This window comes from Scyliorhinus torazame, chromosome 5, assembly GCF_047496885.1.
Source record: "Scyliorhinus torazame isolate Kashiwa2021f chromosome 5, sScyTor2.1, whole genome shotgun sequence".
NCBI classification, from domain to species: domain Eukaryota; kingdom Metazoa; phylum Chordata; class Chondrichthyes; order Carcharhiniformes; family Scyliorhinidae; genus Scyliorhinus; species Scyliorhinus torazame.
In genome coordinates, this window is record NC_092711.1 from 130,592,105 (window position 1) to 130,619,405 (window position 27,301).

The 27,301-nt window shown below is 49.4% G+C and overlaps 2 protein-coding genes across 2 annotated transcripts in view; both read right to left on the reverse strand.

Moving 5' to 3' along the window:
- LOC140419754 (uncharacterized) overlaps positions 1-12,932 on the reverse strand; it is a 64,012-nt gene extending 51,080 nt beyond the window's left edge. Inside the window, exon 1 of the mRNA XM_072503735.1 lies at positions 12,864-12,932. The gene's annotated coding sequence lies outside the window, so the exon portion shown is untranslated. The remainder of the gene's footprint in view (positions 1-12,863) is intronic.
- The window catches only part of LOC140419748 (uncharacterized), a 204,541-nt gene continuing 188,985 nt past the window's right edge, over positions 11,746-27,301 (reverse strand). Inside the window, exon 4 of the transcript XR_011946005.1 lies at positions 11,746-11,761. The gene's annotated coding sequence lies outside the window, so the exon portion shown is untranslated. The remainder of the gene's footprint in view (positions 11,762-27,301) is intronic.

The following is a 27,301-nucleotide window of genomic DNA, read 5'->3' on the forward strand; positions in this document are numbered from 1 at the left end:
GTAATCTATAGGCCACAAAATAGTAACATTATGGTTGGGCAGGCAATAAACAAAGAAATAACAGATGCATGTAGAAATGGTACAGCAGTTAGCATGGGGGATTTTAATCTACATGTTGATTGGTTGAACCAGGTCGGTCAAGGCAGCCTTGAGGAGCAGTTTATAGAATGTATCCGCGATAGTTTCCTCGAACAGTATGTAATGGAACCTACGAGGGAACAAGCGGTCCTAGATCTGGTCCTGTGTAATGAGACAGGATTGATTCAGGATCTCATGGTTAGGGATCCTCTCGGAAGGAGCGATCACAATATGGTGGAATTTAAAATACTGATGGAGGGTGAGAAGGTAAAATCAAGCACTAGTGTTTTGTGCTTAAATGAAGGAGATTACAATGGGCTGAGAGAAGAACTAGCTAAGGTAGACTGGGAGCAAAGACTTTATGGTGAAACAGTTGAGGAACAGTGGAGAACCTTCCAAGTGATTTTTCACAGTGCCCAGCAAAGGTTTATACCAACAAAAAAGAAGGACGGTAAAAAGAGGGAAAATCGACCGTGGATATCTAAGGAAATAAGGGAGAGTATCAAATTGAAGGAAAAAACATACAAAGTAGCAAAGATCAGTGGGAGACTAGAGGACTGGGAAATCTTTAGGGGGCAACAGAAAGCTACTAAAAAAGCTATAAAGAAGAGTAAGATAGATTATGAGAGTAAACTTGCTCAGAATATAAAAACAGATAGTAAAAGTTTCTACAAATGCATAAAACAAAAAAGAGTGGCTAAGGTAAATATTGGTCCTTTCGAGGATGAGAAGGGAGATTTAATAATGGGAGATGAGGAAATGGCTGAGGAACTGAACAGGTTTTTTGGGTCGGTCTTCACAGTGGAAGACACAAATAACATGCCAGTGACTGATGGAAATGAGGCTATGACAGGTGAGGACCTTGAGAGGATTGATATCACCAAGGAGGTAGTGATGGGCAAGCTAATGGGGCTAAAGGTAGACAAGTCTCCTGGCCCTGATGGAATGCATCCCAGAGTGCTAAAAGAGATGGCTAGGGAAATTGCAAATGCACTAGTGATTAATTTACCAAATTCACTAGACTCTGGGGTGGTCCCAGCGGATTGGAAATTAGCAAACGTGACACCACTGTTTAAAAAAGGAGGTAGGCAGAAAGTGGGTAATTATAGGCCAGTGAGCTTAACTTCGGTAGTAGGGAAGATGCTGGAATCTATCATCAAGGAAGAAATAGCGAGGCATCTGGATGGAAATTGTCCCATTGGACAGACGCAGCATGGGTTCATAAAGGGCAGGTCGTGCCTAACTAATTTAGTGGAATTTTTTGAGGACATTAACAGTGCGGTAGATAACGGGGAGCCAATGGATGTGGTATATCTGGATTTCCAGAAAGCCTTTGACAAGGTGCCACACAAAAGGTTGTTGCATAAGATAAAGATGCATGGCATTAAGGGGAAAGTAGGAGCATGGATAGAGGATTGGTTAATTAATAGAAAGCAAAGAGTGGGGATTAATGGGTGTTTCTCTGGTTGGCAATCAGTAGCTAGTGGTGTCCCTCAGGGATCAGTGTTGGGCCCACAACTGTTCACAATTTACATAGATGATTTGGAGTTGGGGACCAAGGGCAATGTGTCCAAGTTTGCAGACGACACTAAGATAAGTGGTAAAGCAAAAAGTGCAGAGGATACTGGAAGTCTGCAGAGGGATTTGGACAGGCTAAGTGAATGGGCTAGGGTCTGGCAGATGGAATACAATGTTGACAAATGTGAGGTTATCCATTTTGGTAAGAATAACGGCAAAAGGGATCATTATTTAAATGATAAAAAATTAAAACATGCTGCTGTGCAGAGAGATCTGGGTGTGCTAGTCCATGAGTCGCAGAAAGTTGGTTTTCAGGTGCAACAGGTGATTAAGAAGGCAAATGGAATTTTGTCCTTCATTGCTAGAGGGATGGAGTTTAAGACTAGGGAGGTTATGCTGCAATTGTATAAGGTGTTAGTGAGGCCACACCTGGAGTATTGTGTTCAGTTTTGGTCTCCTTACTTGAGAAAGGACGTACTGGCACTGGAGGGTGTGCAGAGGAGATTCACTAGGTTAATCCCAGAGCTGAAGGGGTTGGATTACGAGGAGAGGTTGAGTAGACTGGGACTGTACTCGTTGGAATTTAGAAGGATGAGGGGGGATCTTATAGAAACATATAAGATTATGAAGGGAATAGATAGGATAGATGCGGGCAGGTTGTTTCCACTGGCGGGTGAAAGCAGAACTAGGGGGCATAGCCTCAAAATAAGGGGAAGTAGATTTAGGACTGAGTTTAGGAGGAACTTCTTCACCCAAAGGGTTGTGAATCTATGGAATTCCTTGCCCAGTGAAGCAGTAGAGGCTCCTTCATTAAATGTTTTTAAGATAAAGATAGATAGTTTTTTGAAGAATAAAGGGATTAAGGGTTATGGTGTTCGGGCCGGAAAGTGGAGCTGAGTCCACAAAAGATCAGCCATGATCTCATTGAATGGCGGAGCAGGCTCGAGGGGCCAGATGGCCTACTCCTGCTCCTAGTTCTTATGTTCTTATGTTCACTGTATGTTTTAAAAAGGTTAACTTGAGTTCATAGAATAAACATGGTTTGCTTTAAAAAATACTTCTCCATTTCTGCTATACCACACCTGTAGAGTGGGCCGTGTGCTCCCCATACCACAATCTAGTAAAAGTTGTGGGTCAGGTGAACTCCATGATACACTTTGGGGTTCTCTAAACCCTGGCCCATAACACACCATAATATTTAATGTTGTTTCCCAGTGCACCACAGAGAACATGGCCCTCATACCCTAATAGGTTTCTTCTGTGACAAAATTACATTAAACAAAAGGACCATGTAACCACCAGAGCCCATCTTCATGGCAATGTGACATGATTTTGGGGGTTTTCAAACGGAAATGGCAATGAAACATCTTTGAACCTCCAAACTCCCTTTCACTCTTGGATCCTTGTGAAATGTGCAACCAGATATTCGCAAGAAGGCTCAGAATCGACCACTGGAGGCGAAGTCGTGAGACCTTCCAGTCCAGCAGAAAGAAACCCGCCGACCATCCCCATTGACCAACATTATGAACAAAATGCAGTCCTGGATGTGATTGGGAACAGAAACAATAACAGCAGAATCCAATCCCTGTAATCAGTTGTGAACTTGTTGGTGTCTCAGAAAGTGCGATGAATTACAAAATCTTTTCGCACATTGAGAGAAGGTGAACGGCCTCTTCCCAGTATGAACTCGCTGGTGTGACTGCAGACAGCATAACCGAGTGAATCGCGCAAATAGACGTAGACGGGTGTGAGATAATTGGGATTATGGAGACATGGCTGCAGGATGACCAGGGATGGGAACTTAATATATTCACTGTTTCAGAAGGACAGACAAAAAGGAAAAAGCAGTGCAGTGGCAATGCTGGATAATAATAATCTTTATTCTTGTCACAGGTAGGCTGACATTAACACTGCAATGAAGTAACTGTGACAATCCCAAGTCTCCACACTCCGGCGCCTGTTCAGGTCACTGAGGGAGAATTCGGAATGTCTAATTCACCTAACAGCATGTCTTTCGGGACTTGTGGGAGGAAACCGGAGCACCCAGGGAAAACCATGCAGACACGGGGAGAATGTGCAGACTCCGCACTGCCAGTGACCCAAGCCGGGAATTGAACCTGGGACCCTGGCGCTGTGAAGCAACAGTGCTAACCACTGTGCTACTCTGCCGCCAATGGCAAAAGAGAAAATTAATAAAATTGTGAGGAAAGATATTAGCTCTGACAATGTGGAATCTGTATGGATAGAGCTGAGAAACACCAAGGGGCAAAACAATTAGTGGGCATCGTATACAGACCCCAAACTGCAGTGGTGATGTAGGGAATGGCATAAAACAGGAAATTAGGCTGATTGTAAAAGTTTGCATATGTATGTGAAGAGAAAAAGTTTAATGAAGACAAATGTAGGTTCCTTACAGTCAGAAACAGGGGAATGTATAATAGGGAACAAAGAAATCGCTGGGCAAATAAATACATACTTTGGTTCTGTCTTCACAAATGAGGGCACAAATCAGAAATGTTGGGGAACGCAGGATTTAGTGAGAGGGACGAACTGAAGGAGATCAATATTAGTAGAGAAATGGTGTTGGGGAAATTGATCAGATTGAAGGCTGATAAATCCCCAGGGCCTGATAATCTGCATCGCAAAGTACTTAAAGAAGTGGCTCTAGAAATAGTGGATGCATTGGTGGTCATCTTCCAGGATTCTATAGACTCTGGAACAGTTCATGCAGATTGGAGGGTGGCTTATGTAACTCCACTATTTAAAAAGCGAGATAGAGAGAAAACAGGAAATTAGAAACCAGTGGCAGGATCGGACAGAGTCAGCATGGATTTATGAAGGGGAAATCATGCTTGACAAATCTACTGGAATTCTTTGTGGGTATAACTGGTAGAGTTAACGAGGGGGAGCCAGTGGATGTGGTATATTTGTATTTTCAGATGGCTTTCGACAAAGTCCCGCATAAGAAATTAGTGTGTAAAATTAAAGCACATGAATTAGGGGTAGTGTATTGAGATGGATAAAAAAAACTGTTTGTCAGATAGGAAACAAAGAGTAGGAATTAATGGGTCCGTTTCAAATTGGCAGGCAGTGACTATTGGGGTACCGCAGGGATCAGTACTAGGACCCCAGATATTCGCAAGATTGGTTTTTTTTGATAAACTATTTTATTAGGACATTTTGGCATAATAAACAATATAAAACAGTTTTCAGTACCTGGGACATAACATCCGCGAATCCCTGCCAGTACCCCCTGAGTTTGGTGCATGCCCAAAGCATGTGGACATGGTTTACCGATCCTCCCGAACATCTGGCGCACCTGTCCTCCAATCCCAAAAATTTACTCATCATGTGGGCCGGCTGGACGACCTTGAATTGAATCAGGCTGAGCCGAGCGCATGTTGCGGTCGCGTTTACCCTGCTCAACGCCTCCGCCCATAAGCCCTCTTCTATCTCCCCTCTGAGCTCCTCTTCTCACTTAAGCTCCAGCTCCTCGATCTGTGTCTTCTCTGCTCCCATAAGTTCTTTATATATATCCGAGACCCTCCCCCACCCATCCGCTGGACACAACCCTGTCCTGGATCCCCCTAAGTGGCAGGCGTGGGAAGGACGGAATCTGTCTGCGTAGGAAATCCTACACTTGCAAGTACCTGAACTCATTCCCTCTCGCCAGCCCAAATTTCTCCTCTAACGCCCTCATGCTCAGGAAGCTCCCTTCCAAGAACAAATCCCCCAACCTCTCAATCCCAGCGCTCCGCCATGCTCGGAACCCACCGTCCATATTCCCCGGGGCAAACCGGTGATTTGTCGCAAATTGGGGACCAAACCCATGCTCTCACTCCCCCCATATGCCTTCTCCATTGGCCCCAGATCCGCAAAGTCGCCACCACTATTGGGCTGGTGGAGTACCCTGCCGGCGGGAGCGGCAGGGGCACCGTGACCAGGGCTGCCAAACTGGTGCCCCTGCACGAAGCGGCCTCCATTCACCCCCAAACCGACCCCGCATCCACCATCCACTTCCTTATCATAGGAAGTTGGCCGCCCAGTAGTAGTTACTAAAGTTTGGCAGCGCCAGCCCCCCTTCCCCTCGATTCCTCTCAAGCATCAATCTCCTCACCCTCGGGGACTTTCCCGCCCACACAAACCCCATAATCATTTTATTGACCTTCTTGAAAAAAGACCGCAGAATGAAAATGGGGAAACACTGGAAGAGGAACAGGAATCTCGGGAGGATTGTCATTTTAACCGTCTGCCCTCTCCCCGTTAGTGTCAGTGGGAGCGCATCCCACCTCCGGAACTCAGCCCTCATCTGCTCCACCAACCGAGACAAGTTCAACTTGAGCAGACGGCCCCAGTCCCGCGCCACCTGTATCCCTAAGTATCTATAGCTGTTTCCTACTAGCCTGAATGGCAGCCCCCTCAACCTGCCCTCCTGGCCCCTCGCCTGGACTACAAACAACTCACTCTTTGCCATGTTCAGTTTGTACTCCCAGAACCGACCAAATTCCTTCAGGATTCCCATGATTTCATCCATCCCAGCCACTGGATCCGTGATGTATAAGAGCAGGTCATCGGCATACAATGAAACTCTGTTTTCCACCCCCCACCCCCTTCCAGCCCCTTCCAACCCCTAGAAGCTCTCAGGGCAATTGCCCTGCAAACAGCAGTGGGGAGAGGGGGCACCCCTGCCTTCTCCCACAGTACAGTCTGAAATATTCAGATGTCGTTCTATTCGTCCTCACATTCGCCTCCGGAGCCTAGTACAACAGTCTGACCCAGTCGATAAAGCCCTCCTCGAACTCGAATCGTCCCAGCACCTCCCATAAATAGTCCCACTCAACCCGGTCGAAAGCCTTTTCGGCATCCATTGCCACAACTACCTCTGCCTCCCTACTCTCCAGGGGCATCCTGATCACATTCAGCAGCCTTCTTAGGTTGGCCACCAGCTGCCTGCCCTTGATGAACCCGGTTTGATCCTCCATAATGCCGTCCAGCACACAGTCCTCAATCCTAGCAGCCAAGAGCTTGGCCAGTATTTTAGCATCTACGTTGAGCAGAGAGATCGGCCTATAGGACCCACATGCCTCCGGGTCTTTGTCCCGTTTCAATATCAGGGAGGTGGTGGCCTGTGACATCGTCGGGGGTAACACCCCTCTGTCTCTTGCCTCATTAAAAACCCTGGCCAGCACCGGCCCCACTATCTCAAGAGAACTTTTTGTAAAACTCCACCGGATACCCATCCGGCCCAGGGGCTTTACCCGATTGCATGGCCCTCAAGCCCCTCAATATTTCTTCGGTCCTGATCGGGGCACCCAACCCGTCTACCAAACCCCTGCCCACTTTTGCGAAGGTCAGTCCATCCAGAAAGTGCCTCATCCCCTCCAGCTCCGGGGGCGGGGGGGTTCCGAGGTGTAAAGCTTACTATAGAAGTCCCTGAACTACTTGTTCAGCCCTTCCGGATCCCCAACCAAGCCCCCCCCAACCCCCCACCCACGTCCCGTCCCGTCCCCCCCATCGACTACCTTTCCCTATCTCCCTGGCCGCCTCCCTCTTCCTCAGTTGCTGTGCCAACATTCTACTGGCTTTCTCCCCGTGCTCGTAAATCGCACCCCTCGCCTTCCTGAGCTGCTCCACAGCCTTACCTGTGGACACCACCCCAAACTCAGTCTGTAACCTTCGTTGTTCCCTTAATAGCTCTGCCCTCGGGGTCTCCGCGTATCTCCTGTCTGTCAGATATCCCTTACCAGTCGGTCAATTTCTGCCCTGTCCGTCCTGTCCCTACGTGCTCTAATCAAAATCAGCTCCCCTCTCACCACTGCCTTCAGCTCCTCCCAAAGCACCGCAGCCGAGACTTCCCGTGTCATTGACCTGCAGGTAGTTTTGCATAATTTCCATCAACCTCTCACACACCGCCTTGTCCGCCATCAAACTGACCTCTAGCCTCCATTGAGGGTGCTGAAAACTTTCCTTGCAGACCACAGATCAACCCAGTGCGGGGCATGGTTCAAAATAGCGATTGCCAAATATTCTACGTCTGTCACCCCCACTAGCAAATCCGTGCTCATGATGAAAAAATCAATTTGGGAATACACCTTATGGACAGGTGAATAGAACGAAAACTCCTTCCATGGACCAGCCCCCCCATTTGCTCCACAAACCCCCTCAGTTCTTTTGCCATTGCCTGCTCTTACCCATTTTAGAACACGACCGGTCTAGGCCGGAGAAGGACTGTGTTAAAATCCCCTCCAAAAATCAGCCTGTGCGAGTCCAGGTCAGGTATCTTCCCCAGTAGTCTCTTAATAAACTCCACATCATCCCAGTTTGGGGCATATACATTGACCAAAACTACCCTCATTCCTCAAGCTTGCCACTCACCATGACAAATCTGCCTCCACATCCGAGATTGTGCTGCCCGCCTCGAATTGCACCCATTTGTTGACCAAAATCGCAACCCCCTGGTTTTAGTGTCCAGCTACTAGTGGAAGAGCTGGCTGATCCAACCCTTCCTCAATCTGACCTGGTCGGCTACTTTCAGATGGGTCTCCTGAAGCATTATTATGTCCGCCTTCAGCTCCCTCAGATGCGCGAACACACGTGCCCTCTTTACCGGCCCGTTTAACCCTCTAACGTTCCAGATGATCAGCCTGGTTGGGCCCCGTGCCCCCCCCCCCCCCCCCGATCAGCCATCTCCTTACTTGGGGTTGCCCCCAGCCCGTGTCGCGCATCCCCCGGCCCGCCTTCTGGCAGCCCCCACCTCCGACCTCCTCCATGTTCCCGCACCTAAGTCCCTCTCTCATCAGCCGATCAGCTACCCCCCCGCCCACCCCTCGCAACAACACCCTGTAACCCAACCCCTGCCATAAGCTAGCTATATACACACCCCACACCTGGCTTCCGTAGACCAGCTCACCCAGCTCGCCTGGTGACTCTCGACTCCAACAAGTCTACCACTTATTGTTCCCTCTGACCCATCCCCCCCGCCCATCAACACCATTTCCCCAAACCAGCCATCCTCGAGCAATTGCTCTGAAAAGAAACCAAAAAAAAAACAAGGAACAAAGAAAACCCCAACGCTAGTGCAAATCGAATAAAACAGAATAAATAATATGCACTTCTAACCACCCCAATCCGAACACAAAAAGCCCCCAGCACCAAATACCTTAACTACCCTCTTTTTCCAACGAAAACTCAAATACAGGAGAGAAAAAGAAAAACCAGGAAAAAAAACATACCAGAAAAATGTGTAAACATCACTCAGTGTCTTTTTAACACAATTCCAGAAAGTCCTCAGTTCCACTCCAGCCCTTCTCTCTTGGCGAAGTCCATCGCATCCTCGGGCTCCTCAAAGTAATGGTGCCATCCCTCGTGCATGGTGCCATCCCTCGTGCGTGACCCACAGGCGCGCCGGGTACAGCAGTCAAAACTTCACCTGCTTCTTAAACAGAGTCTCTTTGACTTGCCTGTAGCCTGCCCTCCTTCTGGCCACCTCCACGCTCAGGTCCTGGTAGTTGCGCAGGGCACTGTTATTCCAATGGCAGCTCTGCGTGCGTTTGGCCCACTGTAGCACCCACTCCTTGTCCAGGAACCTGTGGAACCGGGCAACCATCGCTTGGGGGGGGGGGGGGGGCGCGGCTGCCTCGCCAGCGCCCTGTCCACCTCCACCGGGCGAGGGAAGACATCATCTCCCAACAACTTCTGGAACATGACTGCCACACACGCGGCAGCATCCTCTCCCTAAGCCCCCTCCGGGAGGCCAACGATTCTCAAATTCTGCCGACGGGACCTATTTTCTAGGTCATCCACCTTTTCCAGGAGCCTTTTTTGTTGATCCTTCAGTCTCTCCATCTCCACCACCGTTTGGTGATCCTCCTGCTCCTCCAGCGCCTTTTCCAGCTCCTGGATCGTTTGATCCTGGGCATCCAGCCTATGCTCCAGGCACTCGATTGATTTCTGAATCGGTTCTAAACTGTCCCGTTTCAACACGGTAAAGCCCTCTTGGATGACCTTCAGCAGATGCTCCGTTGTTGGCTGGGCTGTCTGCACCGGGGTCCGGACATCGGCCATATTGTCCTCAGCAGCAGCTTCTACACTGCCCGTGTTTGTCCACTTCTTCAGCTGTTTGCGTTTCTTTCAACTTGTTAATTCCATACACCTATGTCTGGAGTCAGTACCTGGGTGCCTATGCCTTCCGATCCAGTGCTCAAAAGTACAAAAAAGTCGGGGGAAAAGGTCCAAAAGTCCGACCGGATCGAGAGCCACCAAATGTGCGGCTTACCCCTCCATAGCCACCACCGGAAGTCTCTTCGCAAGATATTTTAATGACTTTATTTTACAAATTTAAAGTACCCAATTTTTTTTTCCCCAATTAAGGTGCAATTTAGCATGGCCAATTCACCCACCCTGCCCAATTCACCTACCCTGCCCATCATTGGGTTATGGGGCTGAGACCCACACAGACACGGGAGAACTTGTCTCCACACGCACAGTGAACCGGGGCCAGGATTGAACTCTAGTCCTCGGCTCCATGATACAGCAGTGCTAACCACTGCGCCACCCTATATATTAACGATTTAGATGAGGGAACAAAATGCAATATCTCCAAATTTGCAGATGACACACGTTGCATGGGAGGGTGAGCTGTGAGGAGGTTGCAGAGATCCTTCAGTTATTGGATTTGGACTAGTTGAGTGAGTGGGAAAATGAATTGCAGATACAGTATAATTAGAAAAAATGCAAGGTTACCCACTTTGGTACCAAAAACAAGAAGGCAGACTATTAGCTGAATGGTCATAAATTAAGAGAAGGGAGTGTGCAACGAGACCTGGGTATCCTCGTACACCAGTCACTGAAGGTCAGTATGCAAGTACAGCAGGCGGTAAAGAAGGCAAAAGGTATGCTAGCCGTCATTGCGAGCGGATTCGAGAACAGGAGCAGGGATATCTTGCTGCAATTATACAGGGCCTTGGCAAGGCCGTACCTGGAATATTGTGTGCAGTTTTGGTCTCCTTATCTGAGGAAGGATGTTCTTGCTCCAGAGGGAGTGCAGCGAAGGTTTACCAGACTGATTCCTGGGATGGTGGGACTGACGTATGAGAGATTGAATCAGTTAGGATTGTATTCGCTGGAGTTCAGAAGAATGGGGGATCTCATAGAAACCTATAATATTGTAACAGGACTTGACAGGGTAGATGCAGGAAAGATTTTCCCGATGGTGGGAAACAGAACCAGAGGTCGCAGTCTGAGGATACGGGGTAGACCATTTAGGACAGAGATGAGGAGTAATTTCTTCAACCAGAGAGTGGTGAGCCTGTGGAATTTGTTACCACAGGAAATAGTTGAGGTCAATACATTGTATGTTTTCAAGAAGCAGTTAGATATAGCACTGAGGGTGAAGGGGATCAAAGGATATGGAGGGGAAATTGGGATTAAGATATTGAGTTGGATGATGAGCCACGATCATAATGAATGGCAGAGCAGGTGCAAAGGGCCAAATGGTCTCATCCTGCTCCTATTTTCTATGTAATTCCTTTCCACTCTTAGAGCAGGTAAATGGTTTCTCCCCAGTGTGAACTCGCTGGTGTGACTGCAGGTGAGATAACTGAATGAATCACTTCCCACACTGAGAACAGGTGAACAGCCTCTCCCCAGTGTGACTGCGTCGATGAGTCTCCAGCTGAGATGGGAATCTGTATCCCTTCCCACAATCCCCACATTTCCACGGTTTCTCCATGTTTTGGGTCTCCTCGTGTCTCTCAAGGTTGGACAATCAGTGGAAGCCTCGGCCACACACAGAACATGTACACTGTCTCTCCTCGCTGTGAATGGTGTGATGTTTTTTCAGGCCAACTAACTGGTTAAAGCTCTTTGCACAGTCAGTTCACTGGAACATTCTCACTCGGGTGTGTGTTGTGTGGGTCTCGGTTCTTTTCCAGTCACACTGATGTTTCCACAGTCAGTTCACTGGAACACTCTCACTCGGGTGTGAGTTGTGTGGGTCTCGGTGGTTTTCCAGTCACACTCACGTTTAAAATCTTTTGAAGCTGACAGATCAAACATTTCTTCTTCTTGCCAATGATATTCAGATCAGAAGGAATCGAGTGAAGTTATCATATCGCGACGTGATGTTTAAGATTTCTGTCTATATAAGTTCTCCTCTTCCAATATCCTTTAATACCGATTTACAAAAGGCATCATTGTTAGTACAGGATAGAAATTCAGAACAGACAATTCTGGTTCCTATCGAACATTGTTTCCTCTTGTTCCCCAAAAGTTGTAAATCTCCATCCCACACACTCTCCCTCCATTCTCACTCTGCTGTATTTAATATTCACCCTCCCAATTCTCCTGAAGGTGCTGATTCATGTTGATTGACGGATCCCAGCTCAGCTCACTGCTTCCTGACCAAGACACATAGAATCACAGAATTTACAGTGCAGAAGGAGGCCTTTCGGCCCATCGAGTCTGCACCGGCTCTTGGAAAGAGCACCCTACCCAAGCCCACACTTCCACCCTATCCCCATAACCCAGTAACCCTACCCAACACTAAGGGCAATTTTGGACACTAAGGGCAATTTAGCATGGCCAATCCACCTAACCTGCACATCTTTGGACTGTGGGAGGAAACCGGAGCACCCGGAGGAAACCCACGCACACACAGGGAGAACGTGCAGACTCCGCACATGCAGTGACCCAAGCTGGTAATCGAACCTGGGACCCTGGAGCTGTGAAGCAACTGTGCTAACCACTGTGCTACCGTGCTGCACAGAGATTATAATAGGAGCAAGAGTGGGCCATTCAGCCCACCGAGTCTACTCAACCATTCAATATGATCCTTGGCTGATCTACCTCAGCACCATTTTCCCAAACGCTCCCCATATCCCTCGATATCTTCAATATCTAGAAACCTGTCAATATTTGCCTTGAAAATACTTGATGACTGAGGCTCCACATTCCTCTGGGGTAGAGAATTCCAAAGCTTCACCACATCCTCGAGTGAAGAGATTCCTCCTCATCTCAGCTTTCTATTTTCCGACCTGTTTCCCATAACCCTCAACTCCATTGTCAATAAAATATCTGTCCAACTTGTGCTTCAATATATGCGCCCTGAAGCACATCCAATAAAGATGGCGGCCGTTAACCCGAGCCGAATATGAGCTGCAGCTCCGCTCGGTCTAAGCTCTTTTCCGAAAGCTTACAACAGCTTTACACAACGTTTCCGCTCACCCCCGCGATCTCTCGCTCCCTCCATATTGTTTATCCCCTCTTACCAATTTCAGATCTGAAGAAAACACCCTTCTGCGTCGCCATTACCCACACTGCGCATGCTTCAATCACAGTGGGCCCCGCCCTTTCACTCCGATTGGTTGGAGGACCAGCCGCACTCTGTCGGTCCTCCAGCCCCGCCCCTACTTTTCCTATTGCTCCGGATCTGCCGTCAATCACCCGGGCATTGTGACGGTTACAGATGGTGAGAGCGGCCACAGGCTCAGGCTGACTCGCTGATTGTCCAATAATAACAGTGAGAGTCTCAGTGGGACAATAATAGTGGAGATGGGGGCCAGAGGAGAAACAGCAAAGGATTCACTCACTTTGAGAGTAACAAACACCGTGTCTGTTCCAATAATAAAAGTCAGGCTGCAGTGTGTGAGTGAACATATATTGGATCCAATGTAGAATCCCTATAGTGCAGAATGAGGAGGCTATTCAGCCCTTCGAGTCTGTACTGGCCCTCTGAAAGATCACCCTAACTTGGCCATCCCCAATCCTATCCAGCGTTGGATTAGCTCTGTTGGCAAGACAGCTGGTTCGTGGTGCAGAGCGATGCTACCAGCGCGGGTTCGATTCCCGTACCGGCTGAGGTTATTCACGAGGGCCCCTCCTTCTCAATCTTACCCCTCGCCTGAGGCGTGGTGACACTCAGGTTAAATCACCACCGGTCAGCTCTCCCTCCTCAAAGGGACAAGCGGTCTCTGGTCAGCTGGGACAATGAAATGAAATGAAAATTGCTTATTGTCACAAGTAGGCTTCAAATGAAGTTACTGTGAAACACCACATTCTGGCACCTGTTCGGGGAGGCTGGTACGGGAATTGAACCGTGCTGCTGGCCTGCCTTGGTCTGCTTTAAAAGCCAGCTCTTTAGCCCTGTGCTAAACCAGCCACTTATGGTGACAATGGCGACTTTTGTTAGGGAATATGAAGCAGATGCTGGTATATAGGGCAACATGGTAGCACATACAGCTCCAGGGTCCCAGGTTCGATTACCGGCTTGGGACACTGTCTGTGTGGAGTTTGCACTTTCTCTCCTTTTCTGCGTTGGTTCCTCCGGGTGCTCCGATTTCCTCCCACAGTCCAAAGATGTGCAGGTTAGGTGGATTGGCCGTGATAAATTGCCCTCAGTGTCCAAAACGATTAGGTGGGGTTACTGGGAAAGATTAGGTGGAGGTGTGGGCTTAAGTAGCGTGCTCTTTCCAACAACCGGTGCAGACTCGATGGGCCGAATATCCTCCTTCTGCACTGTAAATTCGATGATCTATCCCTATAACCTCACCCAGGGACAATTTAGCATAGCCAATCCAAACTTCCGAACCTGCACGTCTTTGGACTGTGGGAGGAAATCTTTTTTTTTTTTTTAAATAATATTTTATTGAAAATTTTTGGTCAACCAACACAGTACATTGTGCATCCTTTACACAACATTATAACAATACAGATAATAATGACCTTTTTTATTTAAACAAGAACAAAAGAAAACAACAACAAATAAATAAATATTAAATAACAAAAATAAAAACTAGCCCTAATTGGCAACTGCCTTGTCTCAGGCCATCCCCCCCCCCCCCCCCCAAGTCCTGGGCTGCTGCTGCTGCCTTCTTTTTTTCCCCCATCTATCTTTCCGCAAGATATTCGACGAACGGTTGCCACCGCCTGGTAAACCCTTGAGCCGACCCCCTTAGGACGAACTTAATCCGCTCTAACTTTATGAACCCCGCCATATCATTTATCCAGGTCTCCACCCCCGGGGGCTCGGCTTCTTTCCACATTAGCAATATCCTGCGCCGGGCTACTAGGGACGCAAAGGCCAAAACATCGGCCTCTCTCGCCTCCTGCACTCCCGGCTCTTGTGCAACCCCAAATATAGCCAACCCCCAGCTTGGTTCGACCCGGACTCCTACTACTTTCGAAAGCACCTTTGTCACCCCCATCCAAAACCCCTGTAGTGCCGGGCATGACCAAAACATATGGGTATGATTCGCTGGGCTTCTCGAGCACCTCGCACACCTATCCTCCACCCCAAAAAATTTACTGAGCCGTGTTCCAGTCATATGTGCCCTGTGTAATACCTTAAACTGAATCAGGCTTAGCCTGGCGCACGAGGACGACGAGTTTACCCTGTTTAGGGCATCTGCCCACAGCCCCTCCTCGATCTCCTCCCCTAGCTCTTCTTCCCATTTCCCTTTTAGTTCGTCCACCATAGTCTCCCCTTCATCCCTCATTTCCCTATATATATCCGACACCTTACCGTCCCCCACCCATTTCTTCGAGATGACTCTGTCCTGCACCTCTTGTGTCGGGAGCTGCGGGAATTCCCTCACCTGTTGCCTCGCAAAAGCCCTCAATTGCATGTACCTGAATGCATTCCCTTGGGGCAACCCATATTTCTCAGTCAGCGCTCCCAGACTCGCGAACTTCCCATCCACAAATAGATCTTTCAATTGCGTTATACCTGCTCTTTGCCACATTCCATATCCCCCATCCATTCCCCCCGGGGCAAACCTGTGGTTGTTTCTTATCGGGGACCCCCCCAATGCTCCGGTCTTTCCCCTATGTCGTCTCCACTGTCCCCAAATCTTCAGTGTAGCTACCACCACCGGACTCGTGGTATAGTTCCTTGGTGAGAACGGCAATGGGGCTGTCACCATAGCCTGCAGGCTGGTCCCCCTACAGGACGCCCTCTCTAATCTCTTCCACGCCGCTCCTTCCTCCTCTCCCATCCACTTACTCACCATTGAAATATTAGCGGCCCAATAATACTCACTTAGGCTCGGTAGTGCCAGCCCCCCTCTATCCCTACTACGCTGTAAGAATCCCTTCCTCACTCTCGGAGTCTTCCCGGCCCAAACAAAACCCATGATACTCTTTTCTATCCTTTTGAAAAAAGCCTTCGTGATCACCACCGGGAGGCACTAAAACACAAAGAGGAATCTCGGGAGGACCACCATCTTAACCGCCTGCACCCTCCCTGCCATTGACAATGCTACCATATCCCATCTCTTGAAATCTTCCTCCATCTGTTCCACCAACCGCGTCAAATTTAGCCTGTGCAATGTGCCCCAATTCTTAGCTATCTGGATCCCCAGGTAACGAAAGTCTCTTGTTACCTTCCTCAACGGTAGGTCTTCTATTTCTCTACTCTGCTCCCCTGGATGCACCACAAACAGCTCACTCTTCCCCATGTTCAATTTATACCCTGAAAAATCCCCAAACTCCCCAAGTATCCGCATTATTTCTGGCATCCCCTCCGCTGGATCCGCCACATATAGTAGCAGATCATCCGCATATAAAGATACCCGGTGTTCTTCTCCTCCCCCAAATATTCCCCTCCATCTCTTGGAACCTCTCAGCGCTATCGCCAGGGGCTCAATCGCCAGTGCAAACAGTAATGGGGACAGAGGACATCCCTGCCTTGTCCCTCTATGGAGCCGAAAATATGCCGATCCCCGTCCATTCGTGACCACACTCGCCACTGGGGCCCTATACAACAGCTGCACCCATCTAACATACCCCTCTCCAAACCCAAATCTCCTCAACACCTCCCACAGATAATCCCATTCCACTCTATCAAATGCTTTCTCGGCATCCATCGCCACTACTATCTCCGTTTCACCCTCTGGTGGGGCCATCATCATTACCCCTAACAGCCTCCGTATATTCGTGTTCAGCTGTCTCCCCTTCACAAACCCAGTTTGGTCCTCATGAACCACCCCCGGGACACATTCCTCTATTCTCATTGCCATTACCTTGGCCAGGACCTTGGCATCCACATTGAGGAGGGAAATTGGTCTGTAGGACCCGCATTGTAGCGGATCCTTTTCCTTCTTTAAGAGAAGCGATATCGTTGCTTCTGACATAGTCGGGGGCAGTTGTCCCCTTTCCTTTGCCTCGTTAAAGGTCCTCGTCAGTAGCGGGCGAGCAAGTCCAAATATTTTCTGTAAAATTCAACTGGGAATCCGTCCGGTCCCGGGGCCTTTCCCGTCTGCATGTTCCTAATTCCTTTCACCACTTCTTCTACCGTGATCTGTGCTCCCAGTCCCACCCTTTCCTGCTCTTCCACCTTGGGAATTTCCAGCCGATCCAAAAAATCCATCATTCTCTCCCTCCCATCCGGGGGTTGAGCTTCATACAATTTTTTATAAAATGTCTTGAACACTTCGTTCACTCTCTCCGCTCCCCGCTCCCCCTCTCCTTCCTCGTCCCTCACCCCCCCTATTTCCTTCGCTGCTCCCCTTTTCCTCAATTGGTGTGCCAGCAATCTGCTCGCCTTCTCTCCATATTCATACTGTACACCCTGCGCCTTCCTCCATTGTGCCTCTGCAGTGCCTGTAGTCAGCAAGTCAAATTCCACATGCAGCCTTTGCCTTTCCCTGTACAGTCCCTCCTCCGGTGCTTCCGCATATTGTCTATCCACCCTCAAAAGTTCTTGCAGCAACCGCTCCCGTTCCTTACTCTCCTGCTTCCCTTTATGTGTCCTTATTGATATCAGCTCCCCCCTAACCACCGCCTTCAACGCCTCCCAGACCACTCCCACCTGAACCTCCCCATTGTCATTGAGTTCCAAGTACTTTTCAATGCATCCCCTCACCCTTAGGCACACCCCCTCATCCGCCATTAGTCCCATGTCCATTCTCCAGGGTGGGCGCCCTCTTGTTTCCTCCCCTATCTCCAAGTCTACCCAGTGTGGGGCATGATCCGAAATGGCTATAGCCGTATATTCCGTTCCCCTCACCCTCGGGATCAATGCCCTACCCAACACAAAAAAGTCTATGCGTGAATAGACTTTATGGACATAGGAGAAAAACGAGAACTCCTTACTCCTAGGTCTACTGAATCTCCACGGGTCCACCCCTCCCATCTATTCCATAAAATCCTTAAGCACCTTGGCTGCTGCCGGCCTCCTACCAGTCCTGGACTTCGACCTATCCAGCCTTGGTTCCAACACCGTGTTAAAGTCTCCCCCCATTATCAGCTTTCCGGTCTCTAGGTCTGGGATGCGTCCTAGCATTCGCCTCATAAAGTTGGCATCGTCCCAGTTCGGGGCATACACGTTTACCAAAACCACCATCTCTCCCTGTAATTTGCCACTCACCATCACGTATCTGCCCCCGTTATCCGCCACTATAGTCTTCGCCTCGAACATTACCCGCTTCCCCACTAATATAGCCACCCCCCTGTTTTTCGCATCCAGCCCCGAATGGAACACCTGCCCCACCCATCCTTTGCGCAACCTAACCTGGTCTATCAGTTTCAGGTGCGTTTCCTGTAGCATAACCACATCTGCTTTAAGTTTCTTAAGGTGTGCGAGTACTCGTGCCCTCTTTATCGGCCCGTTAAGCCCCCTCACGTTCCACGTGATCAGCCGAGTTGGGAGGCTTCCCAACCCCCCCCCCCCCCCTTGCCGGTTAGCCATCATCTTTTTCCAGCTTCTCACCCAGTTCCCACGCAGCTGTATCTCTCCCAGACGGTGCCCCCCCGCCCATCCTTTCCCGTACCCACTCCCCCCTTTCCCCAGCAGCAGCAACCCAGTAATTTCCCCCTCCCCCCCCCCCCCCTGCTAGACCCCCCGCTAGCGAAATTACTCCCCCCATGTTGCTCCCAGAAGTCAGCAAACTCTGGCTGACCTCGGCTTCCCCCCGTGATCACGGCTCGCACCGTGCGACGCCCCCTCCTTCCTGCTTCTCTATTCCCGCCATAATTATCATAGCGCGGGAACCAAGCCCGCGCCTCTCCCTCGGCCCCGCCTCCCATGGCCAACGCCCCATCTCCTCTCCCTCCCCACCTCCCCCCATCACCACCTGTGGGAGAAAGAAAAGTTACCATACCGCAGGATTAAAACATAAAACCCCTCTTCGCCCCCCCCATTCGCCCCACCACTTTGTCCAAACGTTCATTTTCATAATCCAATCATTCCAATTTTTCTTCTACAATAAAAGTCCACGCTTCATCCGTCGTTTCAAAGTAGTGGTGCCTCCCTTGATATGTGACCCACAGTCTTGCCGGTTGCAGCATTCCAAATTTTATCTTCTTTTTGTGAAGTACCGCTTTGGCCCGATTAAAGCTCGCCCTCCTTCTCGCCACCTCCGCACTCCAATCTTGATAAACGCGGATCACCGCGTTCTCCCATTTACTACACCGAGTTTTCTTCGCCCATCTAAGGACCATTTCTCTATCCTTAAAACGGAGGAATCTCACCACTATGGCTCTGGGAGTTTCTCCTGCTCTCGATCCTCGCACCATAACTCGGTATGCTCCCTCCACCTCCAACGGACCCGTCGGGGCCTCCGCTCCCATTAACGAGTGCAGCATCGTGCTCACATATGCCCCGACGTCCGCCCCCTCCACACCTTCAGGAAGGCCAAGAATCCTCAAGTTGTTCCTCCTTGCGTTGTTTTCCAGTGCCTCCAACCTCTCCACAGATCGTTTCTGGTGTGCCTCCTGTATCTCCGACTTCACCACCAGGCCCTGTATATCGTTCTCATTCTCTGCTGCTTTCGCCTTCACGACCCGAAGCTCCTGCTCCTGGGTCTTTTGTTCCTCTGTCAGCCCTTCAATCGCCTGTAATATCGGGGCCAACAACTCTTTCTTCATTTCCTTTTTTATCTCCTCCACGCAGCGTTTCAAGAACTCTTGTTGTTCAGGGCCCCATATGAAACTGCCACCTTCCGACGCCATCTTGGTTTCTGCTTGCCTTCCTTGCCGTTGTTCCAAAGGATCCGCTGCAATCCGGCCACTTTCCTCTCCTTTTTCCATCCGTGTCCAGGGGGAACACCCTTCTGGTTTACCGCACGGTGTTTTTAGCCGTTAAAATTGCCGTTGGGGCTCCTATCAAGAGCCCAAAAGTCCGTTCCACCGGGAGCTGCCGAAACGTGCGACTCAGCTGGTCATCGCCGCACCCGGAAGTCCTCCGTGGGAGGAAATCTACACAGACACGGGAAGAATGTGCAAATTCCACACAGACAGTGACACAGGTACCCGTCGCTTGAGGCAACAGTGCTAACTACCGAGCCATCCCCGTTTCTCTGTCACGATTAGACAATAACCTGCCTGTTATTCCAAACCTGATGTGTGTTACTCTGTTACTGTTATTATCAGACAATAACCTGCCTGTTATCCCAATTCCGGTGTGTGTTCCTCTGTCACTATTATCATTAGACAATAACCTGCCTGTTATTCCAATTCTGGTGTGTGTTCCTCTGTCACTATTATCATTAGACAATAGCCTGCCTGTTATTCCAATTCTGGTGTGTGTTCCTCTGTCACTATTATCATTAGACAATAACCTGCCTGTTGTCCCAATTCCGGTTTGTGTTCCTCTGACACTTTTATCATTAGACAATAACCTGCCTGTTATTCTAATTCTGGCGTGTGTTCCTCTGTCACGATTAGACAATAACTTGCCTGTTATTCCAATTCTGGTGTGTGTTCCTCTGTCACTATTATCATTAGACAATAGCCTGCCTGTTATTCCAATTCTGGTGTGTGTTCCTCTGTCACTGTTATTATTAGACAATAACCTGCCTGTTATTCCAATTCTGGTGTGTGTTACTCTGTCACTATTATCATTAGACAATAACCTGCCTGTTTTTCCAATTCTGGTGTGTGTTCCTATGCCACTATTATCATTAGACAATAACCTGCCAATTGTCCCAATTCCGGTGTGTGTTCCTCTGTCACTATTATCATTAGACAATAACCTGCCTGTTGTCCCAATTCCGGTGTGTGTTCCTCTGTCACTATTATCATTAGACAATAACCTGCCTGTTATTCTAATTCTGGCGTGTGTTCCTCTGTCACGATGAGACAATAACCTGCCTGTTATTCCAATTCCGGTATGTGTTACTCTGTCACTGTTATCACTGGACAATAACCTGCCTGTTATTCCAATTCTGGTGTGTGTTACTCTGTCACTATTATCATTAAACAATAACCTGCCTGTTATTGCAATTCTGGTGTGTGTTCCTCTGTCACTATTATCATTAGACAATAACCTGCCTGTTGTCCCAATTCCGGTGTGTGTTCCTCTGTCACTATTATCATTAGACAATAACCTGCCTGTTATCCCAATTCCGGTGTGTGATACTCTGTCACGATTATCATTAGACAATAACCTGCCTGTTATCCAAACTCCGGCGTGTATTACTCTGTCACAATTACAATTAGACAATAACCTGCCTATTACCCCAATTCCGGTGTGTGTTCCTCTGTCACTATTATCATGAGACAATAACCTGCCTGTTATTCCAATTCTGGTGTGTGTTCCTCTGTCACTATTATCATTAGACAATAACCTGCCTGTTATCCCAATTCCGGTGTGTGTTCCTCTGTCACTATTATCATTAGACAATAACCTGCCTGTCCTTCCAATTCTGGTGTGTGTTACTCTGTCACTATTATCATTAGACAATAACCTGCCTGTTTTTCCAATTCTGGTGTGTGTTACTCTGTCACTATTATCATTAGACAATAACCTGCCTGTTATTCCAATTCTGGTGTGTGTTCCTCTGTCACTATTATCATTAGACAATAACCTGCCTGTTATTCCAATTCTGGTGTGTGTTACTCTGTCACTATTATCATTAGACAATAACCTGCCTGTTTTTCCAATTCTGGTGTGTGTTCCTCTGTCACTATTATCATTAGACAATAACCTGCCTGTTATTCCAATTCTGGTGTGTGTTTCTCTGTCACTATTGTCATTAGACAATAACCTGCCTGTTGTCCCAATTCCGGTATGTGTTCCTCTGTCACTATTGTCATTAGACAATAACCTGCCTGTTATTCCAATTCTGGTGTGTGTTATAGATTATCATAGAATTTACAGTGCAGAAGGAGGCCATTCGGCCCATCGGGTCTGCTCCGGCTCTTGGAAAGAGCACCCTACCCAAGGTCCACACCTCCACCCTATCCCCATAACCCAGTAACCCCACCCAACCCGAAGGGCAATTTTGGACACTAAGGGCAATTTATCATGGCCAATCCACCTAACCTACACAACTTTGGACTGTGGGAAGAAACCGGAGTACCCGGAGGAAACCCACGCACACACGGGGAGGATGTGCAGACACCGCACAGACAGTGACCCAAGCCGGAATCAAACCTGGGACCCTGGAGCTGTGAAGCAATTGTGCTATCCACAATGCTACCGTGGTACCCCACGGTTCCTCTGTAACTATTATCATTAGACAATAACCGGCCTGTTATCCCAATTCCGGTGTGTGTTCCTCTGTCACTATTATCATTAGACAATAACCTGCCTGTTATTCCAATTCTGGTGTGTTTATCTCTGTCACTATTTTCATTAGACAATAACCTGCCTGTTGTCCCAATTCCAGTGTGTGTTCCTCTGTCACTAATATCATTAGACAATAACCTGCCTGTTATTCCAATTCTGGTGTGTGTTCCTCTGTCACTATTATCATTAGACTATAACCTGCCTGTTATTCCAATTCTGGTGTGTGTTCCTCTGTCACTATTATCATTAGACAATAACCTGCCTGTTGTCCCAATTCCGATGTGTGTTCCTCTGTCACTATTGTCATTAGACAATAGCCTGCCTGTTATTCCAATTCTGGTGTGTGTTCCTCTGTCACGATTCGACAATAACCTGCCTGTTATCCCAATTCCGGTATGTGTTCCTCTGTCACTATTATTAGACAATAACTTGCCTGTTATCCCAATTCCGGTGTGTGTTCCTCTGTCACTATTAACATGAGACAATAACCTGCCTGTTGTCCCAATTCCGGTGTGTGTTCCACTGTCACGATTAGACAATAACCTGCCTGTTATTCCAGTTCTGATGTGTTTTCCTCTGTCACTATAATCATTAGACAATAACCTGCCTGTTGTCCAAATCCGGTGTATGTTACTCTGTTACAATTACAATTAGACAATAACCTGCCTGTTACCCCAAATCTAGTGTGTGCTGCTCTGTCACTATTATCATTAGACAATAATCTGCCTGTTACCCCAATTCTAGTGTGTGTTGCTCTGTCATTATTATCATTAGACAATAACCTGCCTGTTATCCCAATTCCGGCGTTTATTACTCTGTCACTATTATCATTAGACAATAACCTGCCTGTTATTCCAATTCTGGTGTGTGTTATAGATTATCATAGAATTTACAGTGCAGAAGGAGGCCATTCGGCCCATCGAGTTTGCACCGGCTCTTGGAAAGAGCACCCTACCCAAGGTCCACACCTCCACCCTATCCCCATAACCCAGTAACCCCACCCAACCCAAAGGCAATTTTGGACACTAAGGGCAATTTATCATGGCCAATCCACCTAACCTGCACATCTTTGGACTGTGGGAGAAAACCGGAGCACCCGGAGGAAACCCACGCACACACGGGGAGGATGTGCAGACACCGCACAGACAGTGACCCAAGCCGGAATCAAACCTGGGACCCTGGAGCTGTGAAGCAATTGTGCTATCCACAATGCTACCGTGGTGCCCCACGGTTCTTCTGTAACTATTATCATTAGACAATAACCTGCCTGTTATCCCAATTCCGGTGTGTGTTCCTCTGTCACTATTATGATTAGACAATAACCTGCCTGTTATTCCAATTCTGGTGTGTGTTTCTCTGTCACTATTGTCATTAGACAATAACCTGCCTATTGTCCCAATTCCGGTGTGTGTTCCTCTGTCACTATTATCATTAGACAATAACCTGCCTGTTATTCCAATTCTGGTGTGTGTTCCTCTGTCACAATTAGACAATAACCTGCCTGTTATTCCAATTCTGATGTGTGTTCCTCTGTCACTATAATCATTAGACGATAACCTGCCTGTTATTCCAATTCTGGTGTGTGTTCCTCTGTCACTATTATCATTAGACAATAACCTGCCTGTCCTTCCAATCCTGGTGTGTGTTCCTCTGTCACGATTATCATTAGACAATAACCTGCCTGTTATTCTAATTCTGGTGTGTGTTCCTCTGTCACTATTATCATTAGACAATAACCTGCCTGTTATTCCAATTCTGGTGTGTGTTTCTCTGTCACTATTATCATTAGACAATAACCTGCCTGTCATTCCAATCCTGGTGTGTGTTCCTCTGTCACTATTATCATTAGACAATAACCTGCCTGTTATTCTAATTCTGGTGTGTGTTCCTCTGTCACTATTATCATTAGACAATAACCTGCCTGTTATTCCAATTCTGGTGTGTGTTCCTCTGTCACGATTAGACAATAACCCGCCTTTTTGTCGATCCCCTCGCATACTCCTGACAGAAGGTACGCACATGAGTCTTTCCCACGTCCCACCATAGCCTCAAGGTGGGGATGTCTCCCCACTTCCTTCTCCAGCCGGTCCAGAAGCGACGAAACAAGCCCAGGAACCGCTCGTCCTCCAGCAGCAGGTTGTTAAAGTGTCAGTACACGAACCTCGACTGAGCGCAAGACGGGGCGAGCCCAGCCCACACCAGACGGTGGTCCGAGCACGTCACCTGCTGCACAGAGGCCGTTGGGACACGGGGCGGGTATGCCCTTGAAATGTAGAGCCGGTCGATTCTGGACGCTCAGACCCCAGGCCTCACAAAAGTGTAGAGGCTGGAGCCAGATGTCCACCAAGACAAAGAATCCGAAAAGGTTCCTCAAGTTCAGCACCACACAAGAGCCGCACTGGGTACCGAGGCTGTCCTTTGTCCCGAGGGTGCAATGAAAATCCCCCCCCCCCCCCCACCTGAGGATGATGCACTCGCCCGTGGCGATGGTGCCAAGATGAGTGGACACTTGAAGAGTCATCTGCTGCTGGCCAGCCTGGGGAGCGTAGACATTCACAAAGTGAAGTACCTTGCCCCCCTCGTGGACCATCATGTCTGGCGCTGGCTCCTTGACCACCCCCCCCCCCCCCCCCGCCAAGATCTCCGGCTGAAACTTTGGGGCCAACAAGATAGCCACCCCGCCTAAATGTGAGGTTAGATGACTCACGTAGACCCCCCCCCCCCGCCACTCCAGGAGCCATGTGACTTTGTCTTCCGGAGCGATGTGTATTTCTTGCAGGAAGCACACCGCATAATTCCCGGAGGACTGAGAATGTCTTGAACATGCGGAGCGTGTCCCTGCTGCCGTTAATGGTGTGGCTGACTATGGTCACCTCCGTGTCAGCAGTAAAGTGCTACATTCACCTTCTGCTCTCAGAAGGAGCAGAAGGGCTTTAGACCTGAGGGAGGTGGCAGTTCAGAGTCCCCCTTCTCTTATGACTCCGGGCCACCGGGTAGGTCCGGGAACAGTTCCGGAAAAATCTCTGGGGTGGAGATGGGGACACCTGGCGTCGGAGGCTGGGACAGAGAGGGAGGGCCCTCCTCGCCACCACCGCCCAATAACCCCGAGGTCAGGGAGCCGCCACAGCCCTCCGGCGGTGTAAAAACGAACGCCTTTGGGGTGCACAATGGCACCGGTTGGAACGAGCCCTCGGGAGTCTCGTTTGCCCCTGGCCCCAAGGCATCCTGCTTGGGGGGCTACGACAGCTCAGGGGTCGAAACGTGATGAACCTTCTATGATCTCTTCTGTGGGCGGGGTGTCATGTCGAGGGGCAGGGGTCGGGGCGCTGGGGGGAGTCATGATTCCTCCTCCCCCCCCGGGGGATTGCCTGCGCCACAGAAATCTCCAACCTCACCTCACTCCCCTTCCCCCAACACTCTGCCCGGGTTCGAGATTTTCGTGCCTTGGATCACGGGCATCAACGCCCTAAATTCCTCCTTCCAAAGTGCAATTTTGGGCCCCACCCCCTTGCTGACCCGGGCCGAAACGATGCCGGGCCGAGTACACGACGCTGATGGGTCAATGGGCCCGGGCTGAGATGGAGTGCCCGCGGTGCCAAGTGTATCAGTGGCCCCCAGGCCAGAGTTCAGGGGCGCAGGGTTCTTGAGGCTGACGGGGTTGGGGGTATCCAGAGCCGATCCCCGCTTTGCCTTCTTTCGGGCCTTGCAGCCTGGTGGATACCCTCCCTCCTCCACGTGGCAATCGGTGGCAGCTGATTGGCCAGTAGGCGCCGGCGCGATGTCCTCCTGCAGGGCCGAGGTGGCAACGCCAACGGAGGGAGAGAGGGCAGCGTTGCCAGCCGCCTTGGTGTCTGTGGGGCTTTGGAGGTGGGGCAGTTTTTCCTCACATGCCCCATCTTCTTGCAGGCATGGCACCCACCGCAAGCCATCCGCAGACCAAAAAATGCGGAAGCTCTCGCCTAAATGGGAGACCTCAAATCCCCCCTCTAAGTGTGAGGTTTTGCACTTTGGAAAGAGGAATTTAGGCATAGACTATTTTCTAAATGGGGAAATGCTTCGGAAATCAGAAGCACAAAGGGACTTGGGAGTCCTTGTTCACGATTCTCTTAAGGTTAACGTGCAGGTTCAGTCGGCAGATAGGAAGGCAAATGCAATGTTAGCATTCATGTCAAGAGGGCTAGAATACAAGAGCAGGAATGTACTCCTGAGGCTGTAGAAGGCTCTGGTCAGACCCCATTTGGAGTATTGTGAGCAGTTTTGGGCCCCATATCTAAGGAAGGATGTGCTGGCCTTGGAAAGGGTCCAGAGGAGGTTCACAAGAATGATCCCTGGAATGAAGAGCTTGTCGTATGAGGAATGGTTGAGGACTCTGGGTCTGTACTCATTGGAGTTTAGAAGGATGAGGGAGGATCTTATTGAAACTTACAGGATACGGCGAGGCCTGAATAGAGTGGATGTGGAGAAAATGTTTCCACTTGGAGGAAAAACTAGAACCAGAGGACCACCATCTCAGAGGAAAGGGACAAACCTTTAAAACAGAGATGAGGAAGAATTTCTTCAGCCAGAGGATGATGAATCTGTGGAATTCTTTGCCGCGGAAGGCTGTCGACACCAAATCACCGAGTGTCTTTAAGACAGACATAGATGGTTCTTGATTAATAAGGGAATCAGGGGTTATGGGGAGAAGGGAGGAGAATGGGGATGAGAAAAATATCAGCCACGAGTGAATGGCGGAGCAGACCCGATGGGCCGAGTGGCCTAATTCTGCTCCTATGTCATATGGTCTAATACAACATCCTCCCGGGTCAGGCGGATGAAAGCCTGGCGCCGAAAGGAGTAGATGTGCCTGGGGGGGGGGGGGGGGTCCTTCAGGCTGGGGTGGGGGGGGGCGTCCTTCAGGCCGCGAGGTAGCGGAGCCACCTCAGAATGCACCTCCCCCAGTAGTTGGAGGTGGGGGAGGAGCTCCGTAGTGAGGTAGGGCAGGACATCGGAGAGTATGCCCTCTCAGCGGTGGCATCAAGAGGGTCCACCGCCACGTAGGTACCACCCACCGCGAGCCCCTTTTCAAGGGCGAGGTGGAGCGCCCTCTCGGCCCTCAGGAAGAACACAACTTTCCCGTACGTACGAGTGGTGGCCATAATGGCCGAGGGGTCAACGACCCCGGCCATCGCACGAACGCACACTTCTATGGTGGCGGTG